Source organism: Hyla sarda, chromosome 9, assembly GCF_029499605.1.
Source record: "Hyla sarda isolate aHylSar1 chromosome 9, aHylSar1.hap1, whole genome shotgun sequence".
Taxonomy (NCBI): Eukaryota; Metazoa; Chordata; class Amphibia; order Anura; family Hylidae; genus Hyla; species Hyla sarda.
The window spans coordinates 42,860,544-42,883,827 of NC_079197.1; the positions used below are offsets into that span (position 1 = coordinate 42,860,544).

The 23,284-nt window shown below is 40.9% G+C and overlaps 1 long non-coding RNA gene across 1 annotated transcript; it reads right to left on the reverse strand.

The window, feature by feature from the left end:
- Positions 1–280: 280 nt before the first annotated feature.
- On the reverse strand, positions 281–21,076 carry LOC130291492 (uncharacterized). Its single transcript, XR_008847950.1, has 3 exons — positions 20,966–21,076; positions 8,505–8,630; positions 281–414 (listed from the first exon to the last, which is right to left on the reverse strand). It is a non-coding gene; the product is annotated as an uncharacterized LOC130291492 (long non-coding RNA).
- Between the last annotated feature and the right edge of the window lie 2,208 nt (positions 21,077–23,284).

Consider the following 23,284-nt stretch of genomic DNA (forward strand, 5'->3'; position numbering starts at 1 on the left):
TAGGGTGCAGCTTGCCAGTCTTTGTGTAATATAGTACTGTAGGCGTTGGGCCTATATTTATTCTTATATTTGTAGGTCCCCTTAAGAATTGCTTACAGTCCTCCCTTTGTAAAATTTGATTCGCAGAAGAGAATATATTGTATTTAAATGTATGAAGAAGGAAGGCAAGAAGAATTGAAAAATGCATTGTGTCTCAGTTTATGTTTTATACATTATTTAGTATGTAAATTCAACATACGTTTTCAAAGTTCAATGCGTTTCAATCGGTCTTTTTTCTCCTATTAGTTTTTAGTTATTTACAGTTGAAACTTCCAGTTTTTATATTTGTCTTGAAAAAGAAAATCATTCTTCAAAAATGGATGAAAATGGATTGAATAATACTCCTGTCTATTTTTACCCACTCCCACAGACTCACTGGAAAAAAGGAAGAAAAAGGAGATAAGAAAAAAATTGGAGTAATGATATATATGGATCCCCTATGTCTGTGTACTCTAAGTTCTAATCTTATAGAAACGCTGTTTCCTGTGCTGTGCACAATTCTCTCCAAATGACAGGTAAGGTTTAGCCTTTTCATGAAGTCTCCTATTTCTACCTACTGTTCTTCTTTCTTCTTTTGTGACTTTTCCAGCATCATCTTTCTTTTTGCAGCAGTGAAAATCTCTTACATAGACTCTACTCCCATCTCTAAACAAATTAGCCAGTCAGTAACAGAGAAATAAATCCATTGCCTTTTCTATAAATCTGACAGGCTTTATGTACCACATAAAATGTGTGGGAGGAAAGGGGCATTGCAAATGAAAATAGTGCCCCCTACTGATCCTGGTTAGCATCACCACACATTCTAATTTCTCCGAGTAGTTGGTTACTATGAAAACTGTTAAAGGGGTACTCCGGTGAAAACCTTTTTTCTTTTAAATCAACTGGTGGCAGAAAGTTAAACATATTTGTAAATTACTTCTATTAAAAAATCTTAATCCTTCCTGTACTTATAAGCTGCTGAATACTACAGAGGAAATTCTTTTCTTTTTGGAATGCTCTCTGATGACATCACGAGCACAGTTCTCTCTGCTGACGTTATTATAATAATAATAGTGCTTTATTTATTGTTGTCCTTAGGGGGATTTGAACCCAAGTCCCCAGCACTGCAATGCAGCAGTACTAACCCCTGAGCCACCATGCTGCCCTTAGCATACATCTGCTATGCATCTGCTATGCATCTGCTATGCATGGTTGCTAAGATGACAGCAGAGAGCATTGTGCTCGTGATGTCATCAGTGTTCCAAAAAGAAAGGAATTTCCTCTGTAGCATTCAGTAGCTAATAAGTACTGGAAGGATTAAGATTTTTTAATAGAAGTAATTTACAAATATGTTTAACTTTCTGCCACCAGTTGATTTAAAAGAAAAAAGGTTTTCACCGGAGTACCCCTTTAAAAGTAGGTCCCAGCTCTAGTTGGTCCTTTTAGACTATTGTGAGGCAAATACCTGTGCATGATTCACATCTACAGGTGGAGCAAACAAAAGGGGTTAAAAGAGGTCATGAATCATGACGTGTGTGAAAACCGACAAAACCTGCCACTCCATTCTATTGTTCATCTATTGTTGTAGGGTCTGTTGCTATGGGAATCCTGCATAGTGTCTTATCATCTATTGGATGCAGCCATTCTACAGGACCTTTTTTAAGGGCCTAATAATGCTTGTTGGCCGATGGATAAAGGTCAGTGATCAGCCGACAAAAGCTCATTCATTGGCTGATCACATCTTTTGTGTGGCCAATAAAATCATTCTTATTGGCTGCATATCACCCCGTGTAAACAAGTGATGTGTGGCTGACAATGATTCATTTAAATGGAATTTAAATCCAGTGCTCATTCATGGTGGCACAACTGATGGAGCCTTGTTAAAGCACAGCAAGCAAGCAAAAATGCATGGTCATCATTTTCAGCCTGTCAACCCATCTAATAGGGCTCTATGTTAGGTATCTTCTGTCCATGTTGTAACATAAAATTCAGAACACAATAAAAGGGCTCCAAGATTGGCACTGTTCCAGTAAAGGCAATGTTCCGTTCTTATTCAAGTAAAACCATATTTATTGATCAAAGACAGTCTTACAGGCACATCAGAAGCAAGACGCGTTTCGGGTCACTGCATACCCTTTTTCAATTGTAGATGTCTGCAATTGAAAAAGGGTACGCAGTGACCCGATACGCGTCTTGCTTCTGATGTGCCTGTAAGACTGTTTTGATCAATAAATATGGTTTTACTTGAATAAGAACGGAACATTGCCTTTACTGAAACAGCGCCAATCTTGGAGCCCTTTTATTGTTTTCTGAATTTGCCTAGCTCTGGACCCGTTTATCCGGTATCCAGCATCCACTCCTCCGGCTTGCAGTTCCCTGGTACCCCGCTATTTGGGGTGATATGCATAAAACCAAGAGGTGTAACAGGTGAGAGTCCACTTTTAGACTGTCACCCCCCTCTATATCCGCAGGATTACACGAGGCGATGTCCTCTCTTTTTTTGTTCCTTCTCTTATCATGTTGTAACATAGGCCTTGATGTCTGTAGCTATAAATGTAGATAAGATTTACTGTAATGTATGTGAAAGGGAACCTATCACCCAATTTTATCCTTTATAACTGTTGGCAATATGTTATTTAGGATAAAGTAAGGTTTCTTAATACGGCATAATGTCCTTCTGAGGGTCCTTTGGAGTGCAGAAAATAAAGTTTGAAAATGTCCCGTGCTGTATTGAAATAAGCTGCAAGTAATCCTCTGGGTGTGTGGCATCTTCATGTAGTCATGGAGCTGTAATCGCTTCCACTACGCCATGATTGACAGCCCGGGCGACACCGACGTGACTGCTCTGCTCCCTCTGAACACTGAAGTTTCGCGCTAGCCCAGAAACCACTTCATGCCGAAGTATAGCAGGGCATCGAACAGTGGGAGCAGAGCAGTGACGTCATTGTTGGGCTGTCAATCATGTTGGAGTGGTAGGCATTACATGACTACATAAAGATGCCAAGTGCCCCAAAGACTACTTTGCCAGTCTTGCCAGGGTAAAATCTGGTGACAGGTTCTCTTTATTACAAATATTTTTGAGTCTATGTTGACTGTCCTGACAGCGATACTTCTGTGCTCACCATACATTTTAATAACACTATTTACAGGGCAACAATATAAGCAAAATTTTAGTCAAGTACGGTAACTATGATAAGAACATGGGAGGTGTGCATGTCTATCGTGCAAACATTTGTTAGCAGATATGAAGAAAACATCATTTTAGAGAGGAATAGGAATAAGCAGATTTCACACACCAGAGGCAGCATCGAGTTTAAAATTAAACCCCGCTGTGCTCATATAACACAAAGGAGATTAAACAAAGCTTGTTCTATTTAGGGCAGCACGGGAAGCAGGAAAAGGAAAATTGGAAAATAAAGTGATTTTTTTTCTCTGTATTTTTGAGGTTTGGGTATTTTCTTTGATTAATTGATTCATCTGAATGAATATCCTGTTCAAATAATATAAGTTGGATATTTGTAAACCTACTGAGGAGAATTAAACTTTACTTTTTACAAATGTCCTATAACCAATATGATGATATAAATGCCAACACATCTCTCCCAGGTTCAGAGAGACACAACTGAAAAAAAGAAGAAAAAATTATTTTATCGTCATTTGGTTTCAACCCATGTTCTATCCAAGCAGTATTTTAATAGCCACATGTTTAGTCTAACATATGTATAATATCCCAATTAAAGGGAATGTAAAATCAGAGGCTTTTATTGCAAATATGTGTCCCCTACCTTGACTGGCTTAAGCGCTGTGTCAGATCTCTGTTCAGCTACTTTTCTTATTATTCAAAATGAATGCCATCCCTGTCTATAGGATGTGAGAGCACGGGGCCAGCCATCTGCACCCCCAGCACTCCTGTCAGAGGGGAATTTGAACTGAGCTGCTGCACAGCCCTGTACCTGAGTTTCTTGCTTTGACCTTTGCTTGTCCGGACTCATTTCACTTGGTTTCTGACTTCTGGCTTTCCCCTGGTTAACCCTTTGTCTACTGATTACATGATGCCCCCGGCACTTAGACAAGTGTAGGGACCATCGTCCAGTTGGGGGCTGCTGTTTAGGGCTGATTATCCAGGTAGATAGCAACAGTGATCAGGGCAAGCGCTAGTGTGAACTGATCACTACAGACATAACAATATGATTTTATTGTTGTTAGTTATGTGTTTTGTGAATATGCATTTACAAAATGTTCTGTTTAAAATAGTCAATAAAGTATATACAATAGACTTGTGACTAGGGTAATAATATCTCCCCTTACTGATGTGACTGTTTACCTATGTGAATGTTTTCACTGTTTTGTCTCTTGTTATTGATTGTATATAATCCAATGTGTGAATTTATACTGTAGCATTACCCATTACCATTTGGTGACTCTATCACAACAGAGATAAGAAGGAGGTAATAAAAAAAGCTGGTAGCTGGAAGTGTATTAAGATGTGGCTGAAGCCACTTGTAGTGCTAGAGGAGCGTTCTCTAGTTTAACTATTGTGTTAATGTGGTGCTGTGCAGTTGTTCTGGCGTACAGGGAGTGTGCAGTGAAACACAAAGCCCACACAAGAGGGCAACACACACAACTAGAAGATGCCAGTTGTGGGGGAAGGAGACCACAGGTGACTCAACCACCTCACAAGCCCTGACTATGGATTTCTATGGCCATGCTACTTTTTAGCAAATCCTTGCTTGGGTAATACCATCTGCATGTAGTCAAAGGTTACTTTCAGAGACTTCTATAGGAATGCAATCAAAGTGCATAATGTCCACATCCCTGTGAGGAGTATTTAAGAGGAAGATGAAAGAGGAAAAGTATTAGCTTGCCAAATCTAGTGGTGACACAATGGGTCAAAGCTTGTGGGCTAAGACCTGACCATGACATTCACATCATATAAAGTATTTCATGGGTTTTAATTTATTCAAAAGGGATACAGTTAAAAATACAGATACCATGGACACGATTGTACTTCTACAGAATAATTTACCTCTTGCCTCTGCATAAAGCTGTTGAATTCTTAGTATACTGTTGTTTGTCATGGATGGAGCTCTTGAAACATATTTTAGAAGTGTTCTTTTAGACAAAAGGGATGCCATCACAGCCAAATTACAGTAACAACCATGTGCATCCTTTCTTGTAGATTTGGCACAATAGATGTAAAGATGATTGTCAGCTGCAAATATATGCTACAAACTGTATGACTTGTATGATGTTTGACTATGTTATCATATTACGAGCACCTTACATTGTGACATAGTATGTATATATGTCTATATAGTGTATATATGTGTATATAGCATATATTTGTGAAAATGCGTACCTACAGTTAATAGCAGTGAATTCTATGGTGATACAAAAAATGTATTTCTGCAGCCAATGGACAGACATAGTAAATTAATATACTTGTTTTATCTGTATACAGTATGTGCAGTTAAACAGTTAGTAAAGTTAATAGTCAGGGTCATATAATCACCTTAAATAGATGTGTTCTTGTTTCTGGCCTTTGCCTGATTAAAGGGGTATTCCAGGATTTTTTTTTATTTGACTATGCTACAGGGGCTGTAAAGTTAGTGTAGTTCATAATATAGTGTCTGTACCTGTGTGTGACGGTTTTCTCACAATTCTTCTGTGATTTTCACTCCAATATTTATTTTTACCAGCATACAAAATGACTGTTGTCTCAGATTTTTCCCAGCTTGCAATGCGGCTGAGACCTGACTCACTATTCAGATGATGACAGGGAGCCTGTCTGCTTCAATGGGTGGAGGGATCAATCTGCAACTAATGCAACAGCTGTAGGCACCCTGATTGAAAAACACTGATTTGAATGGATGCAGTTCATTTATGTTTCAATGGGTGGGGTGGCTGATGTGTGGGAGGGAGGAAGATGGCATTGTGGGATTTGTAGTCAAAAAAAGAAAAGTCAAACAGGAAATATTAGTTCACAAACAGCTAGCCACAGTGTTATGGTAATCTCACAACATAGCCATTTAGCCCCAAGACAAGCGCAGATCCTTCCTAAGCATGTCCATTACTGTCTGCCAGGTACGTACTAAAATCACCTTATTCTGGATAACCCCTTTAACCCTCTGTCTACTGATTACATGATGCCCCGGGCACTTAGCCAAGTGTAGGGACCATCACCCAGTTGGGGGCTGCTGTTGAGGGCTGATTATCCAAGTAGATATCAACAGTGATCATGGCAAGCACTAGTGTGTACTGAATTACAGACATAGCAATATGATTTTATCGTTGTTAGTTGTAGGTTTTGTGAATATGCATATGCAAAATATTATTTTTAAAAATAGTCAATAAAGTATATACAATAGACTTGTGAGTGGGGTAATACTTATCTCCCCTTACTGATGTGACCGTTTACCTATGTGAATGTATTCACTATTTTGCCTCTTGTTATTGATTGTATATAATACAAAGAGTGTCAGGTTTTTACTAGTGGGAAAAGTTGTTTCAGACTTGCAGGATTCCTCTCTATTTACTATTTGGAAAAGTCGGGAATATTTTCTGATGAGCTTATTCTAGGTGGATATTTCCAGCCATTTATCCACAGGATTTTCTGTGAATTCAATAGTAAATCGGTCGGGTTGTTAAACCACGCCCCTTGTATGGCCGGCCACGCCCCCTTTGTGACAGATCATGCCCCTTTTTCGGCTTTTCACAGTGCAATGTGGGGTTTGTCAGATTTTCCAGGCGCACACTGTCGCAGACTGGCGCAAACATGTCTCAGACACTCTGCGCCAAAATAACCAGAAAAAACTGGTCAGTTTCAGCTTAGTAAATGAGGCCCAATGTGTGAATTTATGCTGTAACATCACCCAATACCATTAGGCGACTCTATCACAGCAGAAAAGAGAAGGAGGTAATAAAAAAGCTGGTAGCTGGAAGTGTGTTAAGATGTGGCTGAAGCCACTTGTAGTGCTACAGGAACTTGCTCTAGTTTAACTATTGTGTTAATGTGGTGATGTGCAGTTGTTCTGGAGTAAAGGGAGTGTGCAGTGAAACACAAAGCTCACACAGAAGGGCAACACACACAACTAGAAGATGCCAGGTGTGGGGGAAGGAGGTCACAGGTGACTAAACTACCTCACAAGCCCTGACTATGGCTTTGTGTTTGTTGTCTGACTGTAAACTCTTCTACATCTGTATCTGAATAGACTTAAGTCAGGTACAGATTTAGCAGAGTTAACAAACAATCATAGCGTGTTAATTTGATGTTTCAAACCGCCAAGTGTGACTGTTAACTCTACTACATCTGTAAATGCATTAAAGGGGTGTTTCAGGATTTTTTAAATTTTTTTATTGTAGTACAGAGACTGGAAAGTTAGTGTAGTTCAGAATATAGTGCCTGTGCGTGTGTTTGATGGCTGGTCTTGCAATTCTTATATGATCTTTGCTCCAATGTTCATTTTTAGTAGCATACAAAATGAGTGTTGTCTTAGCTTTTCCCAGGTTGCAGTGCGGCCCAAGACATTACATAATTTTTCTCTCACTGAAATGCTGCCACCTCAACACTGCTGTCCTAGGCAAAGTCCCATGAGTGCCCAATGGCAAATACAGCTCTGACTGCACCAACATTCTAGTGCAATTTGTGCTAAAAACCTGGTACTACAGGATTATGTTGTAAGCACGTCACAATTTAGGATGACACATGAGTGGAGGAACTTCTGTGCACAAGCGCATAACGGATTGATGGACTGGGCAGGGCCAGGATGGCATAATTGTTGGAGGGGGAGTATCCTGGAAGAGCACAGATGTCGCATCTGCCATGGTTAACCACAGAATAACTTTTAGGAAATTGTTGTCATTAATATGCCTTTAAAACTAGACTCTTACCATTTGAGGTCACTCCCAAAACAGCATTTATAGCTGGATAAATGCAGTGGACCCTAACAATCTACTGGAGCATGAAACTCTTGCTGTGGAATGGGATTTGCATTGACTCTGCATTATTCTTATACAATGTGATCTCTATTTTCTATAGAAATTTCTCTAGCTCTATTTCTGTTATGTTCTTTTGGGGCATACCCAGTGAGTAATATAAGCCTTCTTGCTTTAAGGGATTGTGGATGATGTATTTTGTATAATAAATACAGTACATCCATTTCCATTTGTAAGCTGAATAAAGATTGACTAATTTGTCATTTATGAGATGTGCAGTTGTTTTGGTGCTTTTTTATTTATTTTTTTATTTTTTTGTGGCTGTTAAACTGGCGCATTCTAATACTGTCTAGTCTGCATACTGTATACCGCAGACAGTTTTTGCTTATCTCCCCCATTGAGATTACAGATGTAGAAGTCAACATGCAGTAGCTAAACCCTATTGTATTGCTCCATCCTTAGCATTTTTCTATTAGACATTCACACACAAACTTGGCGTAGGAAAAAGAATCAGTGAAATACCAATCCCTTATGTAAACTCAAATATTTACCAAATCAATCTCCCATTCTTCTTCATGTCCACACTGATCATTACGCTGGCATCATAGCTGTCCATCTGTGTGTAGAATCCCTAAGACTGATCTTTTATGCTTCTTTTCTTTAAGGAATTCAGGCGCCTAAACAAAATAATCGATCATTTACAGCATGAAGTCAATTGCATTTTCCACACCCATATTTTTGTATTTACACTACGGCGGCACCAACACTTTCTGTGTGCATCCTTGCAGACTGAATATTTATTTACATACAGCGCTACTTCTTGAAGGCACAGCGAACCCTGGAGTCAGCCCCTGCTCCTCATAATAAGTCTAATAATAAGATTCTATTTGCAATTCTTCGGGCTACAGAATAATTGGATACAAAATTCCAGCAAGGCCTGAAATGCGTCTCTTTATCTCCCTGCTAATTAGGCAGCTCGTTAGTATCACAGCCTTCCTCCTGCAGCCCAGCAGATCTTATCTCCTATGGGAGACTGAGCAATGGCTTTTAAGTTTCTCCTTAGCAGAGATGGAGAATGCAGAGCACAGCAGGAAATACTGAAGAAAAGCTCTGCTCCAGAGTAATTTTTCTTTTCACTCTTTTGAGGTGAGATTGAGACCCCTGTGCCACTACAACCTTCTTTTCACATTTTCAAAGAAAAAATGCTTGTCATGCACTGGTCATGTTCACATCCTTTCCTGATCTCATTGGGTAATCCTCTATAAGGAATAAAGCAGATTAGCAGAAAGGCTATGTTCTCCTATTAGGCACCCCCTAATATAGAGGCAGTGGTTCACTGTCCCTAAGACCACAGACCAATGATCAGGCTAATGTTTTTTCATGCTCATTTGTTTGCTGATCCTATCTTTTTTTGTTGTTAAAATCATCATTTGCCAGAAGCACAAATAGAAAATGTGTGAACAAACAATGTGGGAATGGGAAGATTTACTATTGCAAATGTGTCAGAATTCTGAGGTATTTTGTATAAAATAAGGCTTACATGACTTGCGCCACGTTTATTATAAGTCTTTTATCTAAGATACTTTTATCTAAGATACTTTTATTGCCAAGCACGGCTTCAGTAAAGGGTCATAAAAGAGGGTGTGGTGTCAGATAACAGGGGCATGGCATTATTAAAGTGGGTGTTGTGTCAGTTAAAAGAAACATTGTTACCCTAGCGCCCCGGCTGGACATGCTGGCCGTGAGCGCCCCCCTGCTCAATAGGGGTGTAGAACACTTTGCCTTGTCCTAACACACATAGGAAGTATGCTGTGTTAGTGAAATAATACTGTTATTTAGTATGTTATGCAGATTTCAGGCATTGCTATTAGAATTACTGCCACAGAGCGTCTGGATGTAGCAGATTTTTTAATGTAATTTTTATTTTATTTAATTTTAATTTATTTTAATTTTTTGATTAACCATTCTGGTGAGCATAGAGCTGGCGGTCCTCCGCCAGGCGAGATACCACCTGTTTCAGCCCCTGCCTCTCAGTACCCCCCTGACTGTGAAAGTACAAATGTTTCATTTAATCAGTTATGGTTCATTGTTATCGCTCCAAGATGTTTCATTGGATTCTTGTGATAATTCCACAAGTAATATGACGTCGACGACCACAGGGCCTCAGTCTTGAAAAGATTACATTGATTTTTTTTAAATTTAAATTTAAGATTTATATTAGATTCCAAAGTTTAATGTCCATGTGTTTACTTTGAACTATTACTGTATGACCACAAAACCCAATCTAACAAGGAGTCACATGGTGGCACAATGACAGAGCCTAGAGGTGGCAGCAGCATGAGGAGGCCATAATCTGGCAGAATAACACAGCCTGGAATTGGCGGAAGCAAGAGGAGACCATAGGACATCACAATCCCTGAGATTAAAAGATGAATTTTTAAATTGAAGATTTATGGTAGCTAGTTTTACCATTAATATTTTTAGGTAATGTCCCAGGCCCAGCAGCATCAGTAAGCCATATAGTGGCTGAATGACACAGCCTGGAGCTCGCGGCAGCATGAGGAGACAATAGGGCTTCACAATCCCTAAGATTAAAAGATGAATTTTCTAATTTAAATTGAAGATTTATGGTAGCTAGTGCTACCATAAAAATTTTTAGGTAATGTCCCAGGCCATGCAGCATCAGTAAACCACATAGTGGCATAATGACACAACCTGGAGCAGGCAGCATCAGGAGACAATAGGGCTTCACAATCCGTAAGATTAAAAGATTCATTTTCAAATTTAAAATGAAGATTTATGGTAGCTATTTCTACCATAAAAATTTTTTGGAAATGTCCCAGGCCCAGCAGCATGAGTAAACCATATAGTGGCTGAATGGCACAGCCTGGAGGTGGCGGAAGCATGAGGAGACCATTTAGTGGCTTAATGACCTGTAGCCTGTGGCTTTTTTTCCAAAATCTTTTCGCCAACAGAGGGCAATCACTCTGTTCACATCGGAAATCAGGAACTCTTGGCTGTTAAACTTGCCTTGGAAAAGTGGCAACATCTACTGAAGGATTCATCTTATCCTGTTAGCATCTTCACTGATCATAAAAATCTCTTATACCTCCAGTCTGCTCAGCGCTTGAACCACCGGCAGGCCAGTGGGTCCCTTTTCTTTTCCAGGTTTAAATTCTTTGTTCATTTCCATCCTTCGGACAAGAATGTCAGAGCTTTTGCTCTTTCTAGATCTTCCGATGTGGTTGGTCTGGACTCCCCTCCTAGACACATTGTGTCACCTGAGAGATTGGTTTCTGCTATGTCTGTCAATCTTCTGCAAGTTCCTCCTGGGAAATCTTTCCTGCCTTCTCAACTGAGACAAAAAGTCTTGAATTGGGGACATTCTTCCTAGCTGGCGTGTCATTCTACAGTACAGAAGTCCGTCCAACTTATTTCTCGGCATTACAGGTGGCCAAACCTTGAACACGATGTCACAGATTTTGTCCGCTCCTGTGTCTGGGTCTTTCGCAGATCTTTGTGGTCAAAGAGATCCTGGCAACTAAGACCGTGAGAGGGAGATGCTACTTTTTGGTTGATTGGAAAGGTTTCGGTCCTGAGGAAAGGTCCTGGGAAGCAGAGGAGAATATCCTAGACCACGATTTGGTCAAAAAAAATTTCAGATCCCAAAAGAGAGACCCAAGGATGGGGTACTGTTACTCCTAGCGCTCTGGCCAGACATGCTGGCCGTGAGCGCTCCCCTGTTCCATCCGCTTCTGCTGGCAGACCCAGGATTGGCATTGTGGGACACTCCCGCATGCGCATCTCGGGCCGTCACTCACCTTCCCTATCTGCTGTTCCTCCTGTAGTCTTGCATCGCCTACGCACATGTCCCCGCCTCCTAGGGTGCGCGCGTGCCGGTGCTTTAACCTGTGTCATGTCTATAAGTGTGATCACCTCCCACACCCCTTGCCGGATCCTTGTGCCTAAGAGAAAACAGTCATTGTGTTTGCCTTTCTGTGTTCCTGATTACTCCGCTTGTGGCCTGACTACGCTCCTGTGCCGCCAGCCTACTGACCTTGCTACGTGCTGACTACGCTTCTGTATCGCCTGTCCTGCCTTCCCGCCAGCCTCTCTACTCGTCATCTGAGCCTGGATACACCTAGCAGCTTGTGTGGTTGAGTTGTGCCAGGGGTAGCGACCTGGGTGCCGCCTGCTGCAGCACCGTGATTTATAGTTTTTATCTGGACTATTTTTATTTTGATGGCATCTTTTGATCATGTTTTATTCATTTTTTTCTGTTATATGAAGTGACCAAAAATACACATTTCTGTATTTAGGAATTGCACCTTTGACCGAGCAGTTTAATGAACATCATATTTTAATAGTTCAGACATTTACGCACGTGGAGATACCACACATGTTTAGGTTTTATTTTAGTTTTTTACTTTTTTATTAGAAAAATTAGAAAAGGGGAGTGATTAAAATTTTAATGCATATTTATTACTTTTATTTATTTATTTTTTACACTTTTTTTTAGTCCTCATAGGGGACTATAACATGTGATCTTTAGATTGCATCCTCTGATCAATGTTTCTCTATAAGAGAGCATTGATCAGTGTTATCGGTGCTCTATTGCTTCAGCCCAGCATAGCTGAATGCAAGGCTGGAGAACCGATTGGGTGGCAGGGAGCAAGGTAAGAGACCTCCCACCATCCTCTCAGCTGATCGGGATGCCGCAGTTTCGCTGCGGCAGTCCCGATCCGCCCATTGAGAATGGGATTTACCGCTTTTAGATGCCGCAATCAATTTTGATCACAGCATCTAAAGGATTAATAACGGACATCAGCCTGATCGGCGATGTCTGGCCTTAGCCGTGGGTTCCGGTTGCTGATAGCAACTGGGACCCACTTGGTATGATGTGCTAAGCTGTTGAGTGCACATCATACAGCGGGAGCCTGCAGTGGACTTAATTATACGTCTATTTTTGGGAAGGGGTTAAAAAGGCCTCTGGGTAAAAAAAAAACAGTCTAGTTGCTATGGGCAGCGGGGTCACTTTTCCTCTGCACAGGTTTTGATAAATCTCCTTTTTTAGACTTACAGATTATAAACAATGGGCATAAAGATGTGAGGAAATCTGTCACACATAAGAGTACAGCATATATTTAGAAAATATATGGAAACTATTGAGCAAGATAAGTGCATTTGTATGACATGTGAGCGCAACCTGAAACACATAAGTTAATATAACTCCTCTACTTTTATCATGCAGTAACAAATAAAGGGTAAAGTTTTCCCCACATGTCATGTCGGACCTCGTCTTCATTACATGTTCCTCCAGCTCTTATCATGCGCTGTGGTTACTCCACAAGGAGGTACTGATTCCTTATGCAAAGATCCAGCCAGTAGGGAGTCTTTAAAGCAATGCTCTCTGGGTAAAACGTATGCAAATTAGCTTTTGAGCTGTCTTTCTTTCCAACTATATTCCTCAGTGTATACATAGAAATAAATCTGTTAGAAGATCTATCATAATTCATTTCTGTAGGACTTAAGGATGCCATGTACTGTGTATCTCCTAATGACAACCCTACGCAGCTCAGTCTTCTGTATGTTCAGCTTGTCTTACATTAATGATTTCAGACAACAGAGCAGGGAATGACTGGTCATTCATAGCTGATCTGGTTAGATTGCTGATCTGGACAACAATGTCATTCATTACAATAACAAAACTCTGCTAATAGTCCAAACAAGGAAATAGAAAAGTTAGGATGGCTATGGTGGTGTAATTAAATTGTCCTTTATCTCTATTTGGTTCAGGGCCGCAATTGCCATGAGACAACATGAATATCTTGCCTCAGGTGGCATATTGCAGGATTGAGGGGGGAGGTGGCAGCTATGAGCATAACTATGTCAGCTCTGTGCCCCTGCTGTCCTATGTGAGTGTCTAAGGGTAGCAGCTAAGATATGAGGTGAAATGGAAGAGTGTCAGGCAACTCAATAAAAGTCCAACAGTTTTCTTCTCCAGCCTTGAAAGCTGGAATCAGTGGGCAGTCATTAAGTATGGCCTGGCTGCACCAGTCTTGGAAGGGGATAAAACTCTACCTACTAGGAGACAGCTTTACTTAATGGGGGTAACACTCTACCTACTGGTGGCCTCTTTACATACTGAGGGGGAAACTCGCTTCCTTCTGGGGGGCAACTTTCCCTACTGAACTGACGGCTCTACCTACGGGGGCAGATCTACATAATGGAGGGCAACTCTTTATCAACTGTAGGAACAATTTCATACTTACTGGGGGAACAGCTTTACAGTTAGGCAGCACAATATCATATGTGTAGAATGTATGCAGCATAAACTTTTGTTAAGTGTTGAGCCACAGAAAAGTAACTTAACTATTCTCTACTGACTAGTAGATATTCCCCTTTGGAGCTGAAACTTGAAGCATGATGGCTTTACAGTGTACAGTGGAGGTGACCTTTTGGGTGGAAGCTTTACATATTGGGGAAAACCCCTACCTACTGGAGGCCACTTTACATACTGTGGGGGGCAAGTCACTTACTGCTAGGGGGCAGCTGGAGAGGCAGCTCTACAGACTGGGAGCCGATCTACATACTGGGGGGCAATGCTTTACTTACTGTAGGGCAGGTCTTTCTACTGTGGAGCAACCCTATACCTACTGGGGGAAAGATCTACCTACTGGGGCAGGTGTATTTACTGGGAGCAACTCTACCTTCTGGGGCAGATCTATCTATTGGTGTGCAGCTCTACCTACATGGGATAATACTTTTTCTACAAGGAAACAGCTCTACCAACTCGGGGTACAATGTCCCAGTATCTCTATCCCAGCCACAAATATTAGAAGCTAACTTGTATCTGAAGTACTCACTTTCAAATTTCAAATCATGACATCATATTCCGTTTTTACCAATATTGTGGGTACACAGTGGTAGACTAGATAAGGAGGTGAGGTCTGACTAATCTTTCACTTGCCAGGCCAACACTTCACAACAATTCTAATAATACAAGGCACACAAGAATGACACTTTAAGCAAACCTTAAGATTTGGTTAAATTGACCTATTTAGGGAATAGAACATGTCACATTCTTTACTTGCTTCACTTTGCACCCTAAAACCTCAATAATTCACAGGCTAGTTGGCCATACAATTTGGGTTTTTCCCACAATGATACTGATTTTCAGAATGCAAGTAAATAAGGTGGAACATGTAAAAATATATCCCCACAGTAAAAACAAAATCACATAAAAATGATTATACTGTGGAATTAACTGTAAAAATAACTTGTTTAAAAAACACCAGGAGATTTCCAGTAGCACTGTAGCTCTAAGCTGTTGTTCACTACTTACTATTAATTCTGAAGATATTTAACAGGGGCAAATACACAAAAAGGCAGAACAAGACATTGGGATCTGTGGTTTAAGGGGGCCTAGTGACATAAAGCTCCTTTCCTGTCTTGATGTAAAGTAATCCCTCAATTTACGATGGCCTCAACTTACAATATATTTAATTTACAATGATCTTTTATGGATTGTTCTAACTTAGAACCATATTCAACATACAATACTAAGGACAGTCCAGATCTGCAAAATGTGTTAATGTCTGGAAGAACTGACCAAAACTAATCAGAATAGCCATTTCACTGGTAAAAAAAAAAAAAAAAAACTGTATTACTGAAGTTCATGCACTCACTGTCTTTCTCTACAGAATAGGGAGGTACTACATGTTCTGTACTACTCTTTACCTGTGCCATGGTTAGCTGCTCTCTTGGACACTAGGTGAGGACAGCTCCATTTAACATTTGTGGGACACAGTGTGTACTTTGCAGGACCCTGAAGAAGTTCCTGTCCACCACGTAGACCAGTACTTGCTTTATGTATATTAGTTATCTACTCTGTTTTGTTTAATCCTCACTTTCTACTATTTTCGAATGACATTTTGGGGTTTCAGAACCAGTTACAGGTTTCCATAGATTTCTGGTCTCAACATACAATGGTCATCCTGAAACCAAATAATATTGTAATTTGAGGGACCACTGTATAGTGGTAGCATTTTTACCTTACCCACCACTAGTACGTGGTTACTGCATCGAGATTTTTACAGTTTCCACAATATGGTATAACGAAATGTGCTCCAGACACAATGGTACATATGCTGTACAGGTGTATTTTGTATATAAACCTAGTATATTTAATAGTGGTACTTTTTGTCTCTATACCCCATTATTAAAAAATGTTAGCAAAATAAATCCATCCCGGCAGGACTGTACAACAGGCTGATTCAATCTTCTGCACACTGCAGTGTAAACTATTTCTGCAGAACATCGCAGCTAGAAATATTGAAAGATATATATATATATATATATATATATATATATTTATATATATATATATATATATATATATATAAAGCACCGGTCTAAGAATATTATTTGTCTATTCTAACCTTTACTGTATAATAGAATACTATACTAAAGTATTCTATTCATTTTCACAGGCTGCTTTGCATGTTAATATCGGCTGGCCAGGGCTCTCAGTTCCCTGCCCCACTCACAAAAATTGTTCACTGTTTTTTAATTAAAAAAATTATTTTGTTTTAAAACATTTAAATGCTGGTGCCTAGAAATTCAAGCATGGCCACAGTATCAGTTTTACATCTTCTATTTCTTTATTTTTGCGATACCTAAGAAAATTATTGAAATCCACATAGCAGACTTTTTTTCTTTTCAGCGCAGAGCTGAAATAATCATTATCAATAATCAGTAGCTACAAAGGTCACAGGTTAAATATGTGGTAAACCACAAGAGCACAGTCAATTGACCTACTTATTATGCAAATTATTTGTGATCAACCACATACTTAACCTGTAACCTTTGCAGCTACTGTGGTCTAGTTAATGATTTTATCTGCTCTGGAATAATACAATAAAATGTAGACTCCATTCTTGGGTGTTTAAAAAATTTATAAAGCCACCAAAAAAAAAAAAAAAAAAAGAGGAATATCAAACATTACAAATAGAAAAATTGAATAAAAGAATAAAAAAAAATTAAAGAATTTAGTTTTAAAACATATAAAATAATTCCCTACAAATCCAGAAATCCTTACTGCATCATTCCTGCATCTTTTGTTTTTATGGTACCCAACGAAAAAACACCTGCAGGGAAACTGCCAAAAGGGTAAAAATGCAATTTTCACACAAAGGTAAAAACGCCAGTTTTTCCTGTCATTTTTGCTGGTGGGAAAAAACCTCAGTGGAATCCTAGCCATATAGTTATGTATTACTAGTGTTGAGTAGTGTTGCTCGCGAATATTCGCAATGCAAATTTTATTCGCGAATATAGCACTATATATTCATAATTACAAATATTTGCATATGCTAATTTTTGCATATGCGAATTTCCACTTATGCAAATTTTTGGATATGCAAATTTTCGCATACGCGACTGTTCGCATATGCGAAAATATAATGCGAATCTTACGAATATGCGAATTTAGCGAATATATGACGAATATTCGTCTATATATTCGCGAAATATCGCGAATTCGAATATGGCCTATGCCGTTCAACACTAGTGTTGAGCGGCATAGGCCATATTCGAATTCGCAATATTTCAAATATATTGACGAATATTCGTCATATATTCGCAAAATTCACATATTCGTAATATTCACGTTTTATTTTCGCATATGCAAAAATTTGTGTATGCAAAAATTAGCATATGTGAAAATTAGAATAAGCAAAAATTCTCATATGCGAAAATTAGCATGTGCAAATTTTTGCATATGCGAAAATTCGCACGCCAGTCTCACACAGTAGTATTAGAGCCTTCTTTATACCACACAAGCTGGAAGCAGAGAGGGGTGATTACTGTGATGTTTACTGTGAAAAAAAAAAAGAATATTCGTAATTACGAATATATAGTGCGATATTCACAAATAAAATTCGCATTGCGAATATTCGCGAGCAACACTACTCTGCAGAATCTGCCAGACAAACATTTTAGGTTCCTCTCTATAGCACCATCCCCAACTCTTTACAAACTCCCCATGTGTATTGCCCCATATATGGAGAAATCACTGTGTATCATCCCTGTACTGTGACATCACTGTGTATATTTTCCCTGTACTGTGACATCACTGTGTATTATCGTTGTACTGTGACATAATTGTGTGTATATTATCCCTGTACTGTGACATTACTGTGTATTATCCCTGTACTGTGACATCACTGTGTATTATCCCTGTACTGTGACATCACTGTGTATTATCCCTTTACTGTGACATCATTGTGTGTATATTATCCCTATACTGTGACATCATTGTGTGTATATTATCCCTGTACTGTGACATCATTGTGTGTATATTATCCCTGTACTGTGACATTACTGTGTATTATCCCTGTACTTTGACATCACTGTGTATAATCCCTTTACTGTGACATCACTGTGTGTATTATCCCTGTACTGTGACATCACTGTGACATCATTGTGTGTATATTATCCCTGTACTGTGACATCATTGTGTGTATATTATCCCTGTACTGTGACATCATTGTGTGTATATTATCCCTGTACTGTGACATCACTGTGTATATTAACCCTGGACTGTGATATCACTGTGCATATCAACCCTGGACTGTGACATTACTGTGTGTATTATGTCTGTACTGTGATGTCACTGTGTATATCAACCCTGGACTGTGACATTACTGTGTGTATTATGTCTGTACTGTGACATCATTGTGTGTATATCAACCCTGGAGGGTGACTCACAGTACAGGGTTTATACACACAGTGATGTCACTGATTAGTGGAGGCTGCATGCCAGACGCACCTGAAACAAGCAGCCACAGATGGAGGGGTCATAGGCGCTTCATGGTGGGTCTAAGGTGGGGAGGTGGGCAGGACAAAGACATGGCTACCTGCTTGTCCTATACAGTATAGTGTCACTACCCTATAGAAGAGGGGAGACGTGTATGGGGTCTATGCTGGATCCCGGACATGGAGCTGATCCCCTCTCCTGCCTATTACTGGTATAAAGTAGGTAGGGCACACATACATGATGGGGAGTCACACTAAGGCAGTGTTTCCCTACCAGTTTGCCTTCAGCTGTTGCAAAAGTACAACTCCCAGCATGCCCAGACAGCATTTGGCAGTCCAGGCATGCTGGGAGTTGTAGTTTTGCAACAGCTGGAGGCACACTGGGTGGGAAAAACTGCTTTATTGCGTCATCTAGATAATGGTGTCTGTATAACATCCAGATGGCACATGATCTGTGAATGCAGATACACCAATCTTCTGGTGCATCTTATAGAAGGGACACCACTCAGAAGAGCCCTGTGTACATACTGTACAATAGTGGAGGTAGAATAGGCCAGACCCAACTGAAAGAACAGCCACATGGAGGGGTCGGGCGCCGCATGGTGAGTCTGAGAGACTCTTCTTTCCCCTGCGCTCCTGTCTGGTGAGGAAGGGGTGAGGGGGGGGGGGGGGGGGGACCTACAGAGACAGCTAGATATTCCGGCCCTGCCTGTACTTACAGAGGAGAGAGGGAGGGTTTGTCAGCAGTGGGGCCTGTGAGGAGGAGACCGAGCGCAGTCTGTGATAAGCAGAGAAGTGAAGGCCTGTGAGCAGTGGGCCCCTCTGCAGTGCTGGGGCTACATCTGTTTGGCGGCCTGTGCCCTCTCCAGGTATGTGCCCCCGGTGGGGGCCAGGGTCGCCAGATGGTAGGTACGCCACTGTATGCTGTTAATGTGTAGGAGCACCAAATTTATTAAATGGTCACAGACTATTTGAGATGTGGTGTCCCGGCACTGGATTGCATCCGTATCCTTGTGGTGAGGTCCCCAAAGTTTGAGTCCCTAGATTTAGGTGGGGTCCTCATCCTTAGCTAGCCCCCTGTCATCCCTTTTGTAATTAAAATTATTTAAATGTAATGTGTATATATTTGTATAGTAAGTGTACTTACCTAGTTAGTGTCTTAGGACCTGCAGGTCACGTGATGCGTTCCAAAGACTCTATGGTTTCTGTGTATAGGACCTTTGGAGGAAGTCAGGTGTTCACCCATCAGGCTATGTAACGGTGAGTGACAGCTGACCATGGACCAATCCAAAAATGCCCCGCCCCTGCCCATATAAGGGCGCGGCGGCCATAGCTCACTCTCTTGTTCCTGGGCTGTTGACAGGGAAGGATCTGCACTGCTGTCATCAGTGAGTTTAGGCTGAGCTTTGCGGCGACGGCTGATCTTTACTAAACTGTGAGTGTAATCAATCCCTACGCACTCTGCAAGATCACCGGACCATATCTAACCCCTAAATCCGGACGGATCTTCGCAAATTACCCTAAATTCTGAGACTTATATAAAAAGTCAAGGTCCGCGACAACTGTCAGTCACTGAGGTGTATGGAGACTGTACTAATGAGACTGTTACTGGTCATTGGATGTACCGCAAGTCTTTAAGTAAAGTTAATTCAAGTTCAAGTTCAACTACCTTGTGGACCTTCAGTCATTATATGCATGCACCTATTGTTACTGGGAAGGGCGGCGATAGGCCGGAGAATTACCTCAGCATACTAGCCCTCAGCCTGGCGTCACGAGTGACAGGGTTAACCTTAACCCCTGATATACTGAAGCAACACCCTGACTACACTACCCCTACCCCAGAGGCCTACCACAGATACATTTTGTGCAGGTCACATTTTCTGAAATTTCTCTCTTCATATACACTAAAAAGCTAAGCTAAGTCTGGGCTGGTGTAGTTTTCGAGACTTTTCAATGGCTTTGCGCCTTTTTTTGCACCTTTTCACAAAAAGGTGCAGTTCATAAATTCCTTCCATATCATGTGTATTGCCAAAATCAGCGGATTACAACTCAAAATCGGCAGAAATGTGTAAACCAAAGGGCGCAAATAAAACCTACTTGCGCCTTTTTTGTGCCTTTCCTAGACCCCAAAAAGCAGACAAAAAAAGACAATGATAAATGTCACTGCGGTGTCCAGGTTCTGTGTAGTATACCGTACCTTGTGTGGTGGTCCCCAAAGCCAGATTTACTCAGTTCCGGTAGGGTCCTCCTGGTGGGATAGCCCCTAGTCACCTCTTCCTTCTTTAATTTTGTGATGTTTATATGTATATTTAATTGTGTATATAGTGTCGCAGGACCTTCGGTCATGTGACTAATGTTAATTCTCTTAGGGTATGTTAAAGGACCTTCCTAGGTCACGTGTGTGGTCACATGTTTAGACCATAAACATGGTACATGTAAAGTGACTGACAGATGGTATGGACCCATGAGCTCAAGGCCAGCCCCTGCCCATATAAGGGAGCTGCCAGCCAATCCTCGCTCTCTTGCTCCTGAGCTGAAAAGCAAGCAGCATCTCTTGGGTTCCGGACTTGCAGAGAGTAGAGATCCGTGCAACTTTCAAAGACAAGACCAAGCCGAAGCCTGATAATACTGCAACTTACCATATCATGAGTTACAATACAACTTCCCGCTAAAGTCTGCGTGACTGCTGGACCTAAACTCAATCCCCTAAATCCAGCAGAACAGGATTAAAACTCACAAGGTCCCAACCAACTGTCAGGATCCTAATAGACTCTTCTTGTATAAAGACTATTCCTGTTTAACTCTGCATAAAACCTGCAGTAAAAGTTCCAACAGTTTTCTGAAACCTCTTGTCTGTGGACAATCATTTATTATTCCTCCCTATCGCTCTTGGGACGGGTGGCAATAGGACAAGCATATACAGAGGAGCCCCCCACCATGGCATCACGACAGTTAAGGGTTAAACCAGCACCCTTTCATCACTGCACAGCTACACCCCATATACCCTACACCCCCACAAGCTTACCACATCACCAATGTGTTTAAATGTTTTTACAAATATTGTAGTTTTAGTTGAATAGATTCAAGTGTTCATCACTCAAGGACAGATCTGAATTATACTGTACTCACGCTTTAAGAACACTGGCAGTGAGGTATCATGTGTATCTACCAAGACTCTTAAAAAAATGTCGCAGGCATAAGTCAAGTAAATGACATAGCATCTGAACGTGTCAGCATGAGAGTATTGATAAATCCGCCTCAGCCTGGTAAAACTTTGTCCTTGAGCTCGTATTTTGGAGACTGCAGTATTCCAGAGAGGTTTGTTTATTTCATTCTGCTCCATGTATATTTGCCCTTACAGCTTCTTTGTATGGATATATAATGCCAGCAGATAATGAGCATTCTCAGCAAAGTGGCGATTGGGGAATACGTATATGAACAGTATGATATAGAAAACACATTCCAAGGTTCAGCCCCAGGGGATGCAGTTTTTGTTAATATAGTGACATTTATGCTAGAAAATATACAGCTCTTTCATTTATGCCTTAGGAACCAAACTAAACACTGAAGTGCCGGATCATTGATTTGTCTCCTGTCGCTATTAACAAACATGTTCTGTAATGTATAGTTAAAGAAATGTCTCTGCATTACTGACAGTGCACTAAGCATCATGGCAATTCAAGAATCAAGCAAAGAATAAGGACATCACATGATGACTAAATGCAGACAAGTCACAAACATCTACTGTACAGACTGCCCCGCTGTGTCTACCCTATTTAAAGGGGTATTCCGGGCAAAAACGTTATCCCCTATCCAGAGGATAGGGGATAAGATGTCTGATCGCGGGGAGCCCGCTGCTGAGACCCCTGGGGTTCTGAGTCTCCAGTTTCCAAAACCACCAGCCCCTCCATTCATGTCTATGGGAGGGGGCGTGACGGCCATCACGCCCCCTCCCATAGACATGAATGGAGGGGGCGTGACGTGACGTCCCCAGTCCCAGAAACCTGGAGGTTTCCAAAACTGGAGACTCAGCACGCGCATAGAATGTGGGTGCTGCAGGGAGATCGCGGGGCGTCTCAGCAGCGGGCCCCTCCGCGATCAGACATATTATCCCCTATCCTTTGGCTAGGGGATAAAATGTTTTTGCCCGGAATACCCCTTTAATCAAATAGAGACATGGAACATAGCACATGGCACAGAGATATGTCCTCTATGGAACATCACTGGACAAACACCAAATCATCACAAGCCCAGTGACCTTTCGTGGCCTCACTATCCAACTCCAGGCTGATATGAGACACAGGATGCAAAACAAACAGCAATGTGCCCTAGTGATGATGCTTGAATGCTGACATGGAGTGTGCAGTACAATGCACCTTAAAGGGGTAGTCCGGTGGAAAACATTATTTAAAAAAAAAAAAAAAAATCATAATCCTTCCAGTACTTATTAGCAGCTGTACACTACAGAGGAAGTGCTTTCTGTCTGTTCACAGTGCTCTCTGCTGACACCTCTGTC